This window comes from Ambystoma mexicanum, chromosome 2q (genome assembly GCF_040938575.1).
Source record: "Ambystoma mexicanum isolate Mex_15411 chromosome 2q, UKY_AmexF1_1, whole genome shotgun sequence".
Classification (NCBI taxonomy): domain Eukaryota; kingdom Metazoa; phylum Chordata; class Amphibia; order Caudata; family Ambystomatidae; genus Ambystoma; species Ambystoma mexicanum.
This window is the reverse complement of record NC_090924.1, coordinates 1,482,064,807-1,482,086,669: the sequence shown is the minus strand read 5'-3', so window position 1 is coordinate 1,482,086,669 and position 21,863 is coordinate 1,482,064,807. Positions and strand designations below refer to the sequence as shown.

Genomic DNA, 21,863 nt, shown 5'->3' with positions numbered 1-21,863 from the left:
GACAGTGAATGTCTTTCCCATCCATACCTTCAAGAAACTAGACACAAAGCTGAAACTCAAGAATAAACGAGTACAACTATTCACGTATGGGTGCAGGAAGCCACTACCCACAGCAGGGTCATTCCGATCTGACCTGGCGCACAACAGAGCTACATGCTGGACCGGGATATACGTAGTAGATGCAGGACTAGAGACCCTGCTAAGCCGCCACACTGCAGAGAAGCTACATCAACCCACCAGAGATAGACAATCTCTTAACAAAACACTAAAAGGTATTCCAGGGAATAGGATACCTCCGTGGAAGAGCAAACAAATTACACATTGACCCAACGATTGAGCCCAAGGCAGTGCAGCACTACAGAGTCCCTTTCCACATGAGGGACGCCGTCAGGAAAGAGTTGGAGAAACTAGAGAAGCAACAGATAATAGAGAAAACGCCTGGCCCAACACCATGGGTATCCCCCAAGGTTATCGCTCAAAAACCACGGCAACCCAACGCAGTGAGGATGTGCATTGATATGCGGCTACCGAACGTAGCCATTGGTCGAGAGAGCCATGTAACTCCTACAATCAATGAGCTGATTATGGATCTAACGGGAGCGAAGGTTTTTAGCAAACTTGACCTACGCTCTGGCTATCATCAACTATGCCTCGCTCAAGAATAAAGATATATACCATCCTCTTCATCGCATCTAGGACTCCAAATATACAAAAGACTACATTTTGGAATGTTCTCCGCTGCAGAGGTATTACAGAATGAAATCAGGAGAGTACTCAATGGCCTCGCCGGGACCACCAACATCAGTGCTGACATCGTAGTGTACGAAACCACGACAGAAGAACACCACGAGTGGCTGGCCGCAGTCCTACGATGCCTCGAGGAGTCCAGCCTCACATTACATGCAGAGAATGCAAATTTAACAAACGCAAACTAAACTTTTTTAGATACGTGTTCAACTCAGACGATGTATTACCCGATCCAGCCAAGGTTTCCGACATCAAGGAAACAAAAGCCCCCACATCGGCATCGGAAGTAAGGAGCTTCATGGGCATGGACACATACTGCGCCAGGTTTATCCCCGACCTAGCCACCATTGCAGCACCACTGAGAGAACTTACCAAGAAGGAGGAACAATGGGAATGGTCGGAACAACACCAACACGCATTCCAACGTATCAAAGAATCCTTGTCAAGCACTACCAAGATGGCATTCTTCGTTACTGACCGCACCACAGAACTTCTGATGGATGCCAGCCCTGTGGGGCTGGGAGCTGTGCTCACCCAAGTGGACAGAGAGGGCACCATGTATCCAGTTGCTTTCGCCAGTCGGGCCCTAACCAAAACCGAACAAAACTATGCCCAAACAGAAAAGGAGGCACTAACGATGCTATGGGGCTGCCGTCACTTCCGAGTATATCTTCTAGGACAACCAGCAAAAATGTTCACGGACCATAAGCCACTGGTACCTATTTTCAAAGGATCGGCCCCACACCCATTGCACGACTGGAAAAGTGGATGCTCCAACTGCAGCCGTTCAACATCGACGTATCATACAGAGCTGGGATGGACATCCCTGCCAATTACCTGTCTTGCCACCCCAAGCCCACCACCAAACAAGAAGAAGAACATGCCATTGAGACAGAAGAACACGTGTGCCATGTGATAGCCTGTGCACGTCCACGAGCACTAACGCTGCAGGAAATAGTGGAAGAAACAATGACATGTCTGTCTGCAATGTACAAAACAGACCATCCAGTTGGGGGATTGGCGGAACTATCTGTCTGCGTGGCACACCGCACCATGGCAGCTCAGGAGTAGCTACATGCACAATTTGGAATCCGGCATGAACAGACAGTGTCAGAAGAAAGCATCATACTGAAAGGACACCAAATCGTCCTGCCAGAAACACTAGAAGAAAGAGCACTAAAGTTAGCACATGGGGGCAATCAAGGCATTGTGAAGACCCAGGCCTATCTAAAGTCCAGAGTATGGATGCCGAAGATACAGAATTGTGTAACAGAACTGGTGGAAACCTGTGTGGCATGCCAGTCATCAAGGAGACTAGCCGCCCCAAAACCCATAACAAGCGCACCCAGGAGCAAAACAAGGTGGGAGTCATTAAGTGTGGACTTTTGCACTATTGCTGTGGAAGGGTACTTGTTCCTCCTAATTGACGAGTTCAGTAGCTACCCGGAGGTGGAGCACATCAAGTCCACGGATGCCATGTCAGTTATAACCGCCCTTGAGAAAGGGTTTGCCATACATGGAATACCAAGAAAAGTGAAAAGTGACAATGGACCACCGTTTACCAGTCACAAACGTCAAACACAGAAAGATCACCCCATGCTGGCCGCAGGCAAAAAGAGATGCAGAACTATTCATGGGATCCCTAAACAAGGTCATAAGGATCGCAAAGTACCACCATCAACCCTGGCTGCCGGCAGTGTACAGGAGTCAGCCCAGCGGCACTGATGTTTGGGATACCTATACAAGCCGAACTGCCGCTACACTCAAGCTGGGTAACCGCAGAACTAGACATAGCTCTCATGGAAGAGAGACGAGAAAACAAAACGAGGAGAGTCAAGCCCGCCACTTGCAGCAAAGGGAACTACAGACGGGTGACACTACTTGTGAAAACCAGAGCACCCCGGAAGAAGATGACACTAGCTACGAATCATGCATGTGGACAGTACGAGTCTCCAATCACAGTATGGTGACCGCCACCTGGGGACAAGAATTGGTGATGCGTAACATAGCCCATTTCTGCACGGTACCAACAACACTGTGGAGAGAACAACCAAACCCCGAAGCACCAGGCAAAAATCCCTCAGTGGGCCCCGATCCACAACCAGGGACGAGCAACGCCAAATCCCAGCAAGCGGACCCCAGCAACGCCAAATCCCAGCAAGCGGAGTGGTGCCACCACTCGACCGAGAAGAAGACCTAGTTGCAGGCCTAAACGCAACAGGACTACCAGGGAGATCACTCATAAAATACCGACTCCGAGAGAAACCACAACCCGCGACCCAACTAAAAGGATACATACTACAAGGAATCTAGCACCTGGTATCCTAGACGAGAGGAGCCCAGGTGGCAGGTGAGAAGCAGAAAGAACCAGCAAGAGACAATAAGAATGCTGTGTTTCAAATATTCTAGGTTTGGGGGTAAGGTGGTGTATGCAATGTGATCCTGGTCACGTGAGGGACGGGAGACCCGCGCCATGTGACAGGAAGGGCAAAGAAAGACGGCTCTGCCCCAGAAGGGCTAAGCCGAGTTCACCTCCACCCGATCGGACGTGTCTTTGTGTGTGCTCCGTTGTGTGAATGCTGAGTGAATGCCTGAGCACTATCCAACCTCCAACATCACAAAAGGGAGTGTGAAACTCAAGGAAGGGAAGGTAGCAAGAGCTGCGCGGGCCAAGACGAGTGAGGGCTTCAGAAGGTGAGACAAATTGCCTAATTCGTTGCATTTTTGGCACGTTTCAAAGAGCCTTTGCACTGCTGAAAAGTGACTTTGCACTGCTGCCACAAACCCTGATTCATGGAACTGTGCAAAAATGGCTATGCACTGATTTTGCACTGCAGAAATACACTTTGCACGGTTCCATGAATCCGGGTTTGTGTCGGCAGTGCAAAGTCACTTTGAACAGGGCAAAGAATTGCATGAATCGGACCCTAAGACACAAAAGATGGAGTTAGGAAGTAAGGGGTAGAGCGAAGTCTGATGCAAAGAGGACCAGCAGAGCAGCCAACTTTGCACTTTGTGCAAGTGTGAGATTTACAATGCGGCATTTCCCTATTTTTTGTGTGACATTTTGAGTGGCACTTAAAGGGGCTTGTGCAGTAGCACCCTGATGCCAAAAGCTGAACAGAATCGGGGTCGGACTGCGCCATGAAATTGTCTCAGGCACCCATGAAAAAGAGGCCCACATTTGCAAATGGCTATTCATTCCTTTTGTGAGCCTGTTTGAATCATACCGAAGGGGGAGTTTTCTGATAAAATATGATGCCAATTGTATATTTTACAGAATATTTATTCAGCAACACTCGCCAAAACTATTAGCTGCATAGTGTAGTAACTCATAAAACTGTGAAACTGACCCACTTTGACCAAAAGAACTGGCCCAAACTAGCATTTCTGTTTTTGGTTCAGCCTATAGGCCAGTCCGAGCCTGAACGGAATGCGTCGGAGAGTAGCCAGTCTGCTGGGTTTATGGCAGTAGATGTGAGTAGGGGGAGCCCCACATTGCAGATCATGAGTGTAGGGCCCCCTCTACCAGGACAAACACGGCTCAAGGAACCTGTTCTATGGAATGTATTCCACCCATGAGGATCTGCAGTTCACTGCACACTTCACAGAGGAGAAATATCCTTTTGCATATCAGTTGAATTGCACCCACTTGCGCAGTCCAGCACCAAAATGCCAGGCAATTCTCTGAACAAGAGTACTACCAGAACCCCATGCACATGTGTCGGCGTAGTCGGGCCTCGTCAGTGAGGTGAAGCTGAGCCTCTCTAAGGCACAGTGAGCAAGGGGTCCACACCTGGATTACCCTTAGTGACTTTGGATGACACTCCAAGTTTTACACAATGTACAAGAGTGTGCCAGCGAATGGAAATGGTTCAAATGGCCTGCTCTATGGAATGCACTGCACTTGAGAGGGTCTAGAACCACAGATTATGAAATGAAAGGTGACTGATGAGCAGCAGGTGGCTTAAGCATGGTAATTACACCAAGGCATTATTGTAGGCCTCTGATGCCTCACCCATGAGTGGCTTTTTCCTTGAATGACTGGAATGTGGTACAGTGCATTGAAAAACTTGAGTGTCAACAAATAGGAAATGTCTGGCAAGTGGCAGTTCTGAGGTTGGGTAATGAGCACCTTCCCTCTGGCCTTGTGCCCCTCGACCAGCTCCCAAATGGCAAACACTGCTCTGCAGCGGCAGAAAGAAGCCATTCTTTGGACCTCAGCAAATGAGGGCCTCATGCGAAGAAAGCGCACCCAGTAAGGGTCCAACCTCTGTCTGGTCACCAAGCCTAACTGCAATGAATCCTCCTGCGACCAATCATTGGGCGCAGCAGCTGCAGATATTGGCTTCTGTGAGGACCCTGGCTCCAGAATTAAATAGAAAAGCCCTTCCTCGGGAATGCTCCCAGGCCCTTAAATATCAGCACTAGGAAAGCTTGGCGGTGGAGAGTAACTGCCAATATTGAAAAGGTGTGGCAGATCTGCCAGGTTTTTGACTTGTGTATGTTTTCCAATTCCACGTGGGCAATGGTCTTATAGCGGCATCGCCATGTTTTTGTATGAGATTTTGAGTGACATATGAAGGGGCTTGCCTGATGGCAAAAGCTAGTTTTAAGGTTGTAGGGTCAGGTGAAGAGAGCAGGGCTATGGAAGGGCTTCAGAAATCAGAAATTGCTGATAAGCATAAGTTAGCTTGAGTATGAGCTCTACACACAGGCCCTCTTTTGCCTCTTCTCTGGGACCTCTCCTATGTGTGACATTTTCCTTGGCCTTGCTGGGCTGCGATAGAGTGTGTACAAATCAAATGTTTGAGTGCGAAGGCCTGAAGCCAAGGCCTCTGGTAACTTATTTATTAGCATATGGTTTCTGAATAAAACTTTTTAGCTGTTACAGATCAGACTGTCATAGTCTGTACAATACAAAGAAGCACCAGAAAAATGAAACGTGATTGACTCTAAAAACATACATTTAATTCAACCTAAAGAGGTAGCAGAAGTTCTTCACAGGTCTGGGTTTTCCTTGAGCGGTAGGTTTGTTTGTTTATTTTATTTATATAGCGCACCTGACCCAGGGGTATCTGGGCGCTTTTAAGACAAGTAGAATGTTACAGTCATAGGCAGTGTAGTTAGGAATACAGTTTGTACATGCATAGACATTATAAGCAGTTACAGGAAGGTATCAGGAGACATTTTACAAGCATAGGCATTGATAAGAGGTTACAGTTCCAAAGTTATGCTTTTGCATGGCCGGAAAAACAGGCAAGACCAGTGTAGAGAAGCAGTTGTTCTACTAAGTAGCTAACATGTAGGCCGACCAGATATGCAGGTACAGCTAGATGATGCAGGTATAGGGCAGTCAAGTGGATAGGTCAATCATGTATGAAGTGAAGTTCATGAATCCGAGTTACTGATAACTAGTTCTTGCCAAGTAACCAGGAGATGACACTTCTCCTGAAATTGGAGAATACTTGGATAGATTTAATGTCCGATGGGAGGGTGTTCCACAGTTGGGAGGCCATGACCGGGAAACTAGATCTACCTGATCTTTTTAGGTTTTATCTTGGGACCACCAGGCAAGATGTGTTAGATGATCTGGTAATTTGTGTGGATGATCTCAAGGTGAATTTGTCAGTGAGGTACGGGGGGGCTGTATGGTTCAGTGCTTTAAAAGTGAGGCATAAAGCAGTGTTTTCTAGTTGCTGAGACGTGCTCTCTTCTCGTTCTATTTAATGCACCTCTCAAAGCATTGTTCTGCATTATCTGTAGTTTGTTGAGTACAGTCTTATTAGCACCTACGTAGAGACCATTACAATAGTCCAGTTTGGACAGTATGAGTGTTCTAGCTAGAGTGAGACAACTTTCTGTGGACAGCAGTGGTCTACAGGTCCTTATCAGCTTGCCTGTGTAGGCAGTACCTGAGGCGGTCATGTTCACTTGTTTCATTAAGTTGGAGGTAGCGTCAAGATAGAAGCCTAATGTTTTTACTTCTTTGGCAATTGGGATGTTGTTCCCATCTATATTGAGAGTAGTGTAGTTAGGGCTTATTTTGTTTATGTTGGCTGGTGAACCAACCAGGACGAGTTCCTTTTTGTCGTCATTCAGGCAGAGGCCATGAATGGCCATCCATGCCTGAATGATTTTTTTTTTTTTTTTAAACAATTTTTATTATTTTAAAACAAACAACCAAAACATTACAACCTTTTTTGGACGTTCATAATCAATATCAACACATCATGTTATATAATATTATTCTCAGTCCTACCCCCTCACTCCCCACAAACTCGAGTCGTCTCATCCGTGCCCTCTGCGTGAGCATTTTCAGGAAGCTCAGTGCTTGTCGACTCATCTGAGTCTTCTGTTTCGTGAATGACCTGGTGGGGGTTTGCCATTGTAGTTACCAGCTGCCTCCAGGCTATCAGGGGAGCCACTTCCTCCTCTCCCCCCTGGTAACAGCTTCAAACCATACCACAATTTCTGCTTCTGCCCATCTCAAGAAGTCCGCCCACCATGTCTCCACTCTGGGCCTATGGGCCGCTTTCCAACACATTGCAATTCTACTCTTGGCCAAGATGCAGGCCAGGTCCTTCATTTTACTGATATTCTTTGAATTACGTGGCCTGGGGAAACTCCCAAGCATGCATGCCCAAGCAAACCTCACGTCAAGCACCACTCCCCCACTGGCCATTCTTGTCCTTATTTCTTCCCAGAACCTCTGCACCTCAGGGCAAGCCCAGAACATATGTAGCAGCCCTGCCTCCTTCTCCCCACACCTGGGGAATTTCTGTATAGCCGAGCCCCCAAACCTAGCTATTCTTCCGGGGTTCAAATAGGCCCTGTGGGTGACATACAATTGGATCTGCTGGAGTCTCGCATTCCGGGACACCTTTTTGTGGTACCTTTGTGCTCTATGCCACTGTCCCTCTGTCATGGGTTCTCCTACCTCCTCCTCCCAGTCATTCCTCAGTTGGAGCAGTTCCTCCCCCGCCTTTGCCCTCAGGAGCTCATATATCCTGGATATCTCATGCCCACCCTCTGAGACATCATACATCGTTTCCAGGGTAGCATCGGTTCTTCCGTTAGCACCGTCTCAGGCCACCTCTCCCTCACCCGTTTCATGAGCCTGGTATAGGTAATATATTGGCCTCTATGCACCCCGGTCTCCTCCTGCAGCCTCTGAAATTCCAGTACCTCCCCTTCCTGCCATATATCTCCGAGGGGAGCTAGGCCCACTGGTTCCCAGTATTTGCGGAGCCCTTTGAACAGTTGGGAATCGTCCCTGCATAACGCCACCAGCGGGACCTGCTGAGAAAGCGGATCTGGATCACCCACCGTTCTCCATGCTCTGCGCCAGACTTCCTAACCCAGCACCAGTAGTCTCCCCATCCCCGCCATTTTGGTTTTACGCAGCCACACTGTCTCTCTTAGAAAGTATGGAGGTGAATCACCATGTAAAAGCCTGGCTTCTGCCGACTCCTCTGCGGACAACCACCTAGCCACATACAACAGCTGTCCAGCCAATTAATACAGTTCGAAATTCGGCAGGTTTATGCCCCCCTTATCACATGTGTTCTGTAGTTTCCACAGGGCCACCCTATTCCTGGAGTTGCCCCATATGAAGCCCCTGCACATGCCATGGAGTCTCACAAAGAAGCGTCTGGGGATCAAGTATGGGACATTCACAAAAAAGTGCAAGAGCTTGGGCAGAACGACCATTTTGAGCAGAGCTGCTCTTCCCATCACGGCCAGGGGCAATCTAGACCAGAACGCCATGCTATTCTTGATTCCCTCAATTGCTTTCTCCGTATTGTTTTTGTGTTCTGTCTCTATTCTATGATAAATGTTTACGCCCAGGTATCTGAATGTCACGGGCTGCCAGGGTATCTGCAGGATGGGAAGTCTCTCGAATGGGGTGCCCCTATACCTTCCCAGGGGGAACAAACTGGACTTCCCAGGGTTCACCGATATGCCCGAGAGGGTGGCATAGCGATCCATCACCTCCAGCACATATTGCAGGTTCTCCTCCGGGAAGCGAAAGTAGAGGAACATATCATCTGCGTACAGTGATATCAGGTGTGTGCCTCCCGTCGTACAAATCCCCACCTCCCCATATTGTTGCCTCAGGCAAATTGCCAGCGGCTCTAATGCCAAAATATATAGCATGGGCGACCAGGGGCATCCCTGTCTGGTGCCCCTGCTAAGCTGCCATTTATATGAGATCATGGTGCCTGTTTTAACTCTCGCAGTCGGGGAGCTATATAACATCTGGACCCATCTGATATATCCTGACCCCATCCCGTATCCTTTCAGGGTCGCCTTCAACCATGGCCACCGCACTGAATCAAAGGCTTTGACCGCGTCTAACAACATGGTAGCCAGCTCGTCCGAGTCTCCCTCGGCGTGATCATTGATATGATGCAGCCTCCTGTGGTTGTCTGTAATATTTCTATCGGGGACATAGCCTGTTTGGTCCAGGTGTATTAACTTTCCAATCACCCTCTTTAGTCTGTTGGCCAGCACAGCGGTGAGTATTTTGCAGTCCTGATTGAGCATCGACAAGGGCCTATAAGACCCACACTCCATGTCTGGCTTGCCTGGTTTCAGGTGCGGAATGATCACTGCCTCACGGAGAGACGCCGGCAGTACCCCGGCTCATAAGCTTCATTAAATATGGCAAGCAGCGGCTGGAGTAGCTCCTGCTTATACGTTTTATAAAACTCACTGGGTAACCCATCCAACCCAGGCGCTTTACATGTGGGCAGGTGTTGGATCACCACCTCCAGTTTGTCCGCGGTGATGGGGGCGTCTAGATCTGCGCGTTCTAGGTCATCCAAGGCGGGCAGCCCTTTGTCTTCTATTGTTTCCTGTATTTCTTGACTCATTTCATCCCCTTTGTCCTCATATAGTCACCTGTAATACCTGAGGAACTCCTCGTTCACCCCCTCCTGGGTATTATAGATTTGACCTTCCGCGTCCCTGACCTCTCTGATCACCAGGCGGGGGGTCTCATTTTTGTACAACCAGGCCAGTAATGTACCCGGTTTATCCCCCCCTGCCTGTAGCCTCTCTGTGTATTTTTTATAATTTAGCCTACATAACCTGTCCCAGAGTTCACTACAAGCCATCTGTAAGTCCTTTATCTTGGCGCTGACCTCTCGGGTGGTCCCCTCGCTTCATATCAGGCCCTCTAGCTCTCTTTCTGTTTCTTGTAATTCCCGTTTAATACCCCCTTGGAGCCCCTTGGATTTTGATATAGCTACCCCACGCACCACCACCTTAAATGCCTTCCATACTGTTCCCACAGAGCGTACACTGCTCGTGTTAATTTCAAAATATTCCTCAATGGCCTCCCTGAAATCCTCTCGAAATCCTGCATCCTGTAGGGCCTCAGTTCTGAGCCTCCACTTCGGGATTCGCGCTCTGGGGGGTTGATGTCGCCACACCACGACCATGGGCAAATGGTCGGACAGCACCCGGGCCTTGTATTCCGCGCCCACCATTTCCCCCACTATCTCGGCAGCAGCGAACACGTAATCTAGCCTCGTATGCATGTCTTGTGGTGCTGCGTAATGAGAGTATTGCTTATCCACTGGGTGTTGTCGTCTCCACACATCCTCTAGGCCGAGGTCTGTCAACAGTGTCCTCAGCGCTTTGGCTGCCGGTGCTGGCTTCCCAGATTTGTCATCTGACCTGTCTATCCTGGGGTTCAGGGTAGAGTTGAAGTCCCCCCCAAACAATTGCGCCACCCACAAGGGGGCTAATTTTGCTATAGAGGGACATAAAATAGGTCGCTGTATCATGGTTAGGGGCGTACAGGTTTATGATGTGCACTTCTCTGTTCTCCAGGAGTCCCGCCACCACCACCATTCTACCTTCCGGGTCTGTCGTAGAGCTAAGCAGCTAGAACGGCACATGCGGTGCCCCCCATGTAATCACCCCTCTTGCATATACTGAGTATGTGGCCCCTATAACATTACCCCTCCATTTTCTCCTGACCACCTCCAACTTATCCTTGGTGAGGTGGGGCTCCTGTAGCAGAGCTGTGTCAATCCGCATCCTCTTTAGGTACATCATCACCTTATTAAATTTTAGATAACTATTGAGGCCCCGCACATTCCAGGTCACGACTCTGAGATTACCCGATGCCATTGAATCAGTATTCTTCCCCTCTCCACTCCCTCTGATGTCCACCTCGAAGGCCCGTTGTGTGACTCTTAACCCTCCCAACCTCAACAAACTCCCCCCTTCCCCAACTTTGCCCCACTGCACACAACCCTTCCCCTCCCCCCACCCTACCCAATCCCAACAAATGCCCAGCTCCATCCCTGATCTCAGGCCCACCCCCGTCTGGTCCTATCTCGTGAACCGAGGACTAGGACCCCGCGGGGCGTCACCGATCTAACTGTGACCTAACTAGATATAATATGAATGGGCTCAAGGAATGTCTCCCAGGAGCTTCTACTCTTCTGATTAAGATTGTTGCATCTAACGGATCCTGCCAGCATGTATTTGCTGCAACACATTCCCCACAAGCTTTATTTAATACTATATTCAAGTCCCAATGTCTTAGCTATGTCACCAAAGGCGACCCAGCTGCATGCTACTTATCTACTGTGGCTCCCGTCTCGACATCCGGTTCTTGAAGGCGACCCTACATGTCCAACCATTCCATGGCGTCCTCCGGCGTCTGAAAAAACAGAGTTTTGTTCTTGTAGAACACTTTCAATTTGGCCGGGTAGAGTAACATATAACGGTGGCCGGCCTCTCTTAGCCTCCTCTTCACCATCCCAAAGTTCATCCTGCTGCGCTGTATGTGCAAAGTATAGTCTGGGTACGCCTTAATTCTGTCCGGCCCCATTTCGCGCCCTCTCAACTGCAAACCCCTGGGTCAGTGCTCCGCCTTTTATCTCCTGCAGGAGCATGGTTTCAACATATTCTGTTGGGTTAGGCCCCTCCATTCCTTCTGGCAGACCCACAATACAAATGTTATTGCGCCTGGCGCGCCTTTCTGCCTCCTCCGCCCTGTTCTCCAAGTTGCCCACACGCTGCACAAGGGCATGGAGCTCTGATCTGTGGGTGGCACATGCCGCCGTGTTCGGGGCCATCTCCTTCTCCAAGTTTCCAGTGCGCTCTGCAAGCGTCCGCACATCCTGTCTCAACAAATTAACTTCCTCCTGTACCGCTCCGATCTTAAGGTCCAGACCGACTTTCAGATCGTTCATCGCCAGGCCCAGTTTGGTCTCCCAGGCAACTTTGAAGTCTGCAATCGCTGCCAGCACTTTCTGGATCGTGCCCGGTGTCTCCGCCACTGCCATAGTGGTATCCTTGCTTTTGCCCCTTTCTGCACCCGGAGGCATCTTGGCATAGGTCTCCAGCGTGGGCTGTTTGTTTTTGAGTCTGACGATTTTAGTAGACATCCTGCTATACTGTCCGGGCGTAGGCCAGCTGCGTCACCTTACGTGCGAGAGTCCACGTGGCGTCAGGCCACTCTTGGCATTTCAGGGGCTGTTGTAGCTTTTTTAAGGTGTCTCCTTATTGCTCACTCCACACCCAGAGTGGGCTGTGTCCTCCCACATGCCTGTGCTTGCGCAGTGTCGTACCACCGGTCCCCGCTGTATTTCTTCCAGTAGCCAGTGGTCATGTGCACCCCACTGACCCAGCGCTCTCCCTCTACGGCCCTCTGTTGGCCTCAAGGCCGTCCAGCCCACAGTCCAACCCTAGGTGCTGTCCTCACGGTCCTTGACTAGGGAGGCTCTTTGAGATTCGTGGTGCACAGATGGAAGTTATATCACTGTTTCTCTGAGCACAGATCAGGATGATCCACAAGGACCTCGTGGCTGCTCCTTTGTCTGCGGGCTGTTTTCCTTAAGTAGTTCTAGGCCAAATGTGCTTCTGGTTGGTGGGCCTTCCCAAGGCTCCTTCGGGCACTCACATCCCCAGTTACATGCAATCTTTCATCTACTGTCCCATCTTGCATCTGGAGGGTGTGTGCAATGGCTCTCTCTGTTGTGTCCGAATACTGCCGCAGTTCGCCAGTGTTATGCGAGGATTATCACCCGGCACCCAGTAGCAAAGCCGAGGTGACTCCCTCGTCAGTTGCAATGCCGAGGAGTCAGCCTATCCCCCCTGGCTCCAAAGCACGAGCAACAATGTATCCGTGTCCTTACTGCTCGTAGAATACTATTGATGGCTATTTTATCATACCTCGGGCATAGGCTAAGTCGTCCACGTGCATCTGATGGTTACGCCATTGTTGTCGGGTCAGCACACCGAAACAGTTTCAGGCTAATCACACTCGGCACCATCACGTTCATTGCAGTCCGTCTGGGTGCTCCATATCTTCAATCACATGCCGCTTTACTGCCTCTTGTTCTCGTTTCACACCTGAGAATGTTCGTTTCGTTTCACTGAGATATGCAGCTTTATTTTATTTAGTATTCTTTTCCCCCTTTTTCACTTTTATAACTTTGTTTTGCTAGGGCTCCAGCGCCCGGTGGTCATGCCCGGCGAGTCCCAGCTATCCCAGCATCCGTGTGCTTCCCCACGTTATGCCCACAGTTTCAACTGCTTTCAGGCTCCTTACATCCGTCACCGGGCCCGGGCACCTGGGCGATCCCTCCCCTGCCTGCGCTTTATGCCGTTGTTGTAGGCTTTGTGTCCGGGTAGGGGCTGTTACCCGCAATAATGTTCTGGGTTGGGCGCTCGTGCCTGCGCCCCGACCAGTTGTTCCTCTGTGGGCCCGCTGGACCCCCCCCCCAGGGTGCCCTTGATGTATAAAAAATCCAGGGGAGCTCTCCCCTCCAGGCCCCTTCGTTCCCCGCAATCGGCTTCCAGGGATAGTAAGGCAGCTCACTGCCAATCCTGGCTTCCGTGTTGATCGCCAGCCATTATCACTTCACGGCTGTACGGGGAGGGCTCCGGCACTCTCCCGATGAAGATCCGAGTCTCTGGATCGTTTGACTCCTTACGTTGCATCCAGCCCCTTCGGGCACAGACGTTTTGGGGGTTCCTGTTCCCCCAGGAGCCCCCGGGCTCAACAGCAGGTCCACGGGCAACTAGCCTCCGCTATTTCATCCCTTGCGCTCGATGACTGCAGCGCATCTGGGGGCACTTCGCTCCGCTCTTGCACCGCGTCCCGCAGACCAGGATTGCTGAGATTGCTTGTCTCCTCTATGCCCGTTGTGGGCTTCGGCATCCGCTCCTGAGTCTCGCAGACCCTCCCTCCGGTTGGGTCTGTCAGTTTGCTCCTCAGCTGGGCATCCCGCAACACAGACGGCCACAGCGGGCCCGGCCTCAGCTGCACCAATAGATGTTCCCTGCAAGGTGCTGTGGTCAGTTGCTGGCCCTTTGTTCTCTGGCCGCCATCTTGCCAGTCGCTCGGTCCCTGGAACCCATCTCTTCTTCCGTGGCCGTAACTTTCTGTCGCAGTCACCGCAGGCTTTCTTAGCACTCGAATCGTGCCCCCAATATTCATGCACCTTTATTGATGCTTCTGGCTTGCATGGGTCACTGGAAACTGCACATTTTCCTGCGGATCGATGTCGGATCTCGGGAGCTCCTCACAAGAGTGTCCTCTTACGCGGCCATTTAGCCACCCCCCCATGCCTGAATGATTGTGTAGATTTTGTTCACGCATCGTACATCTGTGTCACAGACGCCTGTAAGGGGTAGGAGTATCTGGGTGTCATCTGCATAATTTGTGTAGGCGACACCCAGACGGTCCAATTAATCAAACAATGGCTTTGTAAAGATGTTATACAAAGTTGGCGATACACATGAACCTTGGGGCACACCACAGGTAATAGGTATAGAGTCAGCTGATGCAGATGGCGAGAAGACTCGCATCGGTCCCGTTATTTAGGAAAGATTGAATCCACGTGATGGCAATCTTGGAAAAAATGGGCTGTTGAGGCAAAGTGATCACAGAGTACCTTGTGGTCGACCAAGTCAAATGCAGCCGACAGGTCCAAGAGGGTGTACCTCGTTGACCAGTTCCACAAGATACATAAGTATCTCTGTAGCGTCAATAATCTCCAATAATCCTTGGCATTTGCCAGTCCATTCTACTAGTGTACGTTCCCTGTTTGCCTGGAGTGCTTTTCAAGTAAAGTAAACCCTCCTTCCAGGGCGGCAGTAGGCATTTCCGATAGAAGGAGAGAGTCTTCCAGACCGAAATTGTGAGCAGCAAGGTGAGGCCCAACTCTTTTCGGATTACTACCACTGGCGTGCAGCTCGGCAGGGAGAGAACGTATCTCCAGCAAATGCCCTCCAGGACTTGCCACACTTTCCAGCTCAGTGCGAGTGACGCTTCTGCCCTGTAAGTCAAGATGGGAATTACTTTCATATGATAGAATGTGATTACAGGGACAAGGGAGAATTTGCAATATCGTGATCTAATGAGTTTAGCCTGTACTGATAGGATATTAGTTTTTCTTCTCAGATCAGCCTCTCTGGGGGCGTTCTTAGAGCTGTCATTTATTGATATGCCTAGATATGCCCGCTGGGCGATTTCTGGGATTTGTGCTCCATTTATGATCCAGCCATGGGTCTTAGCAGGTTTCCCTGAGGACCTACCGAGTGTTAAAACAGCAGATTTTGTTGTATTTATCCAGAGGTCGTTAGCTGACAGGTAGAAGGCCTGTGCCTCTGGTTGGCGCTGGAGACCTATTGGTGTTTCGTCCATTATCACTACATCGTCAGAGGTTTGCTTACAAGTACTCCTGATATGGATGGCGGGTAGCACCTAATCCCTTTAAATGCGTCTCCCATGTCAGATGTGTATATGTTGAAGATCGCTGGTGCAAGGCAACAGCCTTGTTTAAGGCCAATTGTTGTCTTGATGGGTTTCGTCATGTTGCCTAGTTTATTAAACCTTATTTGGATCGATGTTTCCGAATGGAGTGCCTCTATAACTTCTCGCAGATCAGTAGGGCAGCCCCACGCTCTTAACTTGGACCATAAGATTAGTTGGTTCACTGAGTCAAAAGCCTGCGACAAATCCACTGAAGCCACATAAAGCTTTTTACTGTTCCTGAATGTTGTTATCTTCAGAAAGTTGATCAGAAACACGTTCAGGGCAATACCAGTGCCTTTTTTGAATCCGGCCTGCCATTGATTGCAGCGATTTGCTTCCTTACTCCAGGCAATAAGATGTTTCAATATAAGGGTTGTGAAAATGTTGCCAATAACGTGCAGAGGGGCATTAGGCCTATAGTTAGATGGAAGTGACCTATCGCCCTTCTTAAAAATTGGAACTACAATTGAGGTGGTCCAAGAAGCTGGTATTTCCTTCTTAAGTTTCACTAGGTTCAGCAGGTCGTACGTGAAGGCTGCCCATTCTTCCTGATTCCTCTTGAGGGTCATGTTGGTCAGGCCGTCAGGGCCGGCTGCTCTCGAATTTCTGGAATTGTTTATTAATTCTAAGATGTCTTCCCTTCTGGTTTCGAACAACCATTTTTGGAGGTTCGGGTCTTGGCCATTTGCATGATCTGCTGTCAGGCCGGAAAAGAGGGTGGTAAAGTTTACTGTGGGCTCTTTTAAGGTGATTCAGATCTTTCTTCCTTACTGATACTGCCATATCAAACTTGTGTTTGTGGGTGAAGTAACTTTTCCCTCCCGTAGCTCTTCTTTCTATATTTATAGACATGTGTCTGGGGTAGTCTATATCGGCATGTTCAGGGGAGTCTCCCAGGGCTGCTGTTAAGGTGATTACATTTTCACTTGTCGATCTCAGGCTGTTCCTTCCAGGGTGGATTCCAATAGTTTCTGTCCTCGTTGCAAGCCCTTTGGACAACTCATACGAGATTCGCATCTTCAGGATGTTGTAGTCACTGAGAGTGGTATGAATGACCACCATGTCCTTTAAATGTATGTGCAGATTATCCGAGAGGAAGATGTAATCCAGTATCTGGGTATCTCTACCCCGCTTCCACGTTGCACTCGGTGGGGTATCACCCGTGACTGTACCGTTGATTAATGAGATGTTTCTTGACGTCAGTTCCTTTCTCCACATCAAACCTCGTAGTTCAGCTTACTGCAGGTTAGGAGCCGACCTCTCTACGAGATTCGAAGAGTTGTTAAAGCAGTAGATATTTAGGTCACCACACAGAATGATGTTCAAGCCCGACCTAATAGCCATGGCATTGTCTTTCTCCTCCATGACCTGTTGGAAGAAATTGGTGGATGTCGCAGCTTTAATGTTCCAACACAAATTGCATAATAGCAGCACCCCAGTAGTGTTGTCCGTTGGGCATTTTCCTTCTAGTAATGCAATTTGGACTAGAGGGGAGATGTTCCGTATCCATGTTACCCTCGGCCCACTCAGGTTGTTTAGTAATATGAGTAGGCCAGCCATAGGTCTTCCCATCAACCCTTTTGTAGCCGGGTTTAAGTAGGTGGCAAAGTCGTCGAGAAGTGTTGTGTCTCTTAGCCAGGTCTCTTGAAGACATACCACATCGAATTGCACAGACCCTTCACCAAACAGGTGCTTAAAACCTCTTGCGTGAAGTCTCGCTGTGCAACCTTCCTCCCGGACTTAGTCATTATGACTGAGACACCAGGGTGCTATCCTACTAGTGCCATCCTTCGACATCCTTGTCCACCCGCTTGCCTTTTTGGGGCCGACTCGCCTCTGGTGTTGAATTAGAATTGTCTATCACAATTTTGATCTTGTTCTGTTGCGTCCACCCCTCGTCAAGGTGTTGGTCACTAGTGGCTGTGTTCCAAGAAATGCGTTTGCGCGCCTCACTGTTAGGTCTACTCTTCAGCTGTTTACGATCTTGCATATTGATATTGATATTTTATTTCTATCACGCTCATGCACATGTGTTGCAGAGCGCGACAAGGCCAGGGAGGGGAACAGTGTCAGGTTTCCTTTAATTATTGCCGTTTATTTCTGTGTGGGTTAGAAGTTTTCTACTGCAGTTGGTTTGGCCTTGACTTTTCTATGCAGATTCCTGGCTCTGGCCCAAGGCAAGATGGAGTTTTACAATAGAAGCTTTGATTGGCTAGAGAGAACTGCAGGACAACAATGAAAGTTCTAAACTGTCACTCTCTGCCTTTCATCGTCGTAACCCCAGCTGAGAGGATGTGTTTGTAGCTGCTCCTGCTGAAGTCTTGGGCCTAGTGGATTTGAACTTTCAAATCCTGGCAGTCGAGCGGCTACTTATTCGGGGTTGTTCAGGAGAAGTATTCAGGTTCACAGGAGAGTTTTCAGAAGTTCTTTTGGGAAAGAAACATTCTTAAGCTAAGTGACTTTATTTGGATATGTAAATCTGTTGCTCAGATTGATTAGTGACTTTTAGAGAAAGTAAATGTAAATTCAATAGTAGAACTGTGATGGTACCCTGTTAATAGTTCCATGTTTCATTCTTAAATGCGCGCGAGCAACGGAAGTCTGTTACGTGAATTCTATTGCACGTGTGTTCATAGTGCGTGTGTTCATTGCACGTGTATTTATAGCGCGTGTACGTAAGCGCGAGAAAAGACAGCTACGTGATTTCTACCGCGGCGTGGTTTCATAGCGTGGGTGTTTATTGCGCGTTTACACGAGCGCAAGAAAAGACTGCTATGTGATTTCTTCAGCGCGTGTTTTCATAGCGCGTGTGTTCATCAGCGCGTGTTTTTTCTCCGGCGCGTATTTTCTTCAGCGCGTGTGGACAAGTTTGCAAGTTCTTAAACTATGTACTTTATTAAGAAAGAAGAACAGGATTCATTTTAAGCCCATCATAACTGGAACATTATACAGTTTTAAAACGTATGAGTCAAGGTTCCTAAGGCTACATTACTCAAAAGGAGTTGCTGTTATTTTCAAGATTTTCAAAGCAAAAAAGAAGGTAGAAAGATTTTATCAGCAATTACTCCTATCTTCTCTAAGATCCTTAAAGAGAAGAACCAAGTATGATTCTTTACATTTTAGTTAAGGATATAGAGTTTTCAAAATCAAAAGGTAGTTAAGTAATTTGAGGATTTTGTGTGTTCTTATGTATTCACTGCAGGTTCCGCATCAGCTAGTCTAGACATCACCAGCCTGGTGTTTCTTATGTTATCCACTTCCCCCTTTCCCTTTGGGGTGTAGTTAACAGAGCCAAGTATAAACTGGTTCTGAGGATTACATGGGGGTTGTCGGGGGTTCAGCAGCTTCCGCGGACACAGGATATCTCTCAGCCTGACAAACAGGGGAGAACAAAACAGCGATCTTACTAGGCCCAGTGACATTGAGAACGGGAACGTGCAGTGGAGAGGGGTAGAGGAAAAGTGCATGGAAGGGGGAGAAGTGGAAAGTGCGGAGCAAAGGAGAAACAGATAAATAATAATAAATAAATAATAAAGGCAACAAACAGTGGTTAGTAAAGGCAACAGACAGTGGTAGTGCAGACAGCAAGTGGCAAGTTCAGGGTTTAAGGAAGCAAACAGGGTAGGTCTGATAAGTGCAGGAAGAAAAAGGGGGGGCTGTATGGGTACAGATACAGACCCCAGTGCAAGAGGTGGCCCGGAGGCAGTGCGGGAGGGTGGCAGGGTGAGCAGGTACCTGGACCCGGATGACGGAGGGTGGCCAGGGGCACAGTGCCAAGAGAGAACAGATCAGCAGGGGAGAGGGGGAGCAAAGGCAAAAGCAAAGAGGAAGGTCTTGAGTTGCTTCCGGAACCGGAGATGGTTCTCCTCAAGTTTACAGTGGCAGGGTGGCTGTTCCAGAGGGAGGCCCCAGCCGAAGACATAGATCTACCCCCAGATCAATTCCTTGAAAAACGACTGACCCTGAGGGAGTTAGAGGTGGACGAGCGAAGAGCTCGAGAGGGGCGGTATTTGCAGAGGGATACCTGAAGGTATTTTGGACGCAGGCCCCAGAAAGCCTTGTGGACAATGCAGAGGTTTTTTTAATTTGATCCTTGCATCCACTGGGAGCCAGTGGAGAGATTTCAGGCTGATGGGATATGATGCCAGGGCTTAAGGCCAGGGAGAAGTCTTGCAGTCCTGTTCTGGATTAGTTGCAGAGGGCGGAGAGTAGAGGCAGGTAGATTTAGAAAGAGGCTGTTACAATAGTCCAACCTAGAGAGAACCACAGCTTGGGAGACCATGAGCTTCTGGGGAGAGGAGAGGAAAGGCAGAGTACCTCTGAGAAGGTGCAGTAGGAAGTTTGATTTTTTTAGGTACCTCAGAGATGTTGGCGGAGAAGGAAAGTGTGGAGTCAAATATGACCCAGAGGTTCTTAGCTTCGCAGTTGGGGGTAGGAGGAGGGCCAATGGAGGCCGGCCAGAGAATGAGGGGAAAGGATGGTGAAGATGTGCCGATGAGGAGGATCTCTGTCTTGCTGGCATTCAGACAAAGATCATTGGCGGCACACCAATCTTGAATGGCAGTTAGGCAATTGGAGATGAGAGAGGTGGAGGAGGTGGCTGAGGGCAGCCTGGAAATAAGTTGAGTGTCATCAGCGTAGCACTGGAAATTTGAGCAGAAAATGGCAATGCAGTGGGAGTGAGTTGCTAGGTATTGGTTGAAAAGCCAGGGCAAGAGGTTAGACCCCTGGGGAACACCACAGGTAGCGAGGAAGATAGATGATAGGAAGAACCAAATTGGACCTGGGAGGGTCGATCAAAGAGGAAAGAGGTCCGCCAGGCCAGAGCCTGATCAGTGATACCAAGGTTACACTATGTGATGATGCGCAATTGCTCTCACACTCTATGTGATGATGCGCAATTGCTCTCACACTCCATGTGATGATGCGCAATTGCTCTCACACTCCATGTGATGATGCGCAATTGCTCTCACACTCTATCTGATGATGCGCAATTGCTCTCACACTCTATCTGATGATGCGCAATTGCTCTCACACTCCATGTGATGATGCATATTGCTCTCACACTCTATGTGTTGATGCATATTGCTCTCACACTCTATGTGATGATGCGCAATTGCTCTCACACTCTATGTGATGATGCGCAATTGCTCTCACACTCCATCTGATGATGCGCAATTGCTCTCACACTCTATCTGATGATGCGCAATTGCTCTCACACTCCATCTGATGATGCGCAATTGCTCTCACACTCTATCTGATGATGCGCAATTGCTCTCACACTCAATCTGATGATGCATATTGCTCTCACACTCTATGTGATGATGCGCAATTGCTCTCACACTATCTGATGATGCGCAATTGCTCTCACACTCTATGTGATGATGCGCAATTGCTCTCACACTCCATGTGATGATGCGCAATTGCTCTCACACTCCATGTGATGATGCATATTGCTCTCACACTCTATGTGATGATGCGCAATTACTCTCACACTCTATCTGATGATGCGCAATTGCTCTCACACTATCTGATGATGCGCAATTGCTCTCACACTCTGATGATGTGCAATTGCTCTCACACTCTCTGATGATGTGCAATTGCTCTCACACTCTCTGATGATGTGCAATTGCGCTCACACTCTCTGATGATGTGCAATTGCTCGCACACTCTATCTGATGATGCGCAATTGCTCTCACACTCCATGTGATGATGCATATTGCTCTCACACTCTATGTGATGATGCGCAGTTGCTCTCACACTCTATCTGATGATGCGCAATTGCTCTCACACTCTATCTGATGATGCGCAATTGCTCTCACACTCTATCTGATGATGCGCAATTGCTCTCACACTATCTGATGATGCGCAATTGCTCTCACACTCCATCTGATGATGTGCAATTGCTCTCACACTATCTGATGATGCGCAATTGCTCTCACACTCTATCTGATGATGCGCAATTGCTCTCACACTCTATCTGATGATGCGCAATTGCTCTCACACTATCTGATGATGTGCAATTGCTCTCACACTCTCTGATGATGTGCAATTGCTCGCACACTCTCTGATGATGTGCAATTGCTCGCACACTCTATCTGATGATGCGCAATTGCTCTCACACTCTATCTGATGATTCGCAATTGCTCTCACACTCTATCTGATGATGCGCAATTGCTCTCACACTCCATGTGATGATGCGCAATTGCTCTCACACTCCATCTCCGTTTGTTGAATATCAATTTCTATTTGTGAAATGTCGGCACTTTTTTCCTCCAGCTGTGTGATAGCATTGTCATGTACCATTTTATTGTTTGGGTAATCT

The 21,863-nt window shown here is 48.8% G+C and overlaps 1 protein-coding gene across 1 annotated transcript in view; it reads left to right on the top strand.

Moving 5' to 3' along the window:
* Positions 1 to 21,863, top strand: part of LOC138569104 (E3 ubiquitin-protein ligase TRIM39-like) — a 433,411-nt gene that overhangs the window by 160,616 nt on the left and 250,932 nt on the right. The gene's annotated exons all lie outside the window — the stretch shown is intronic.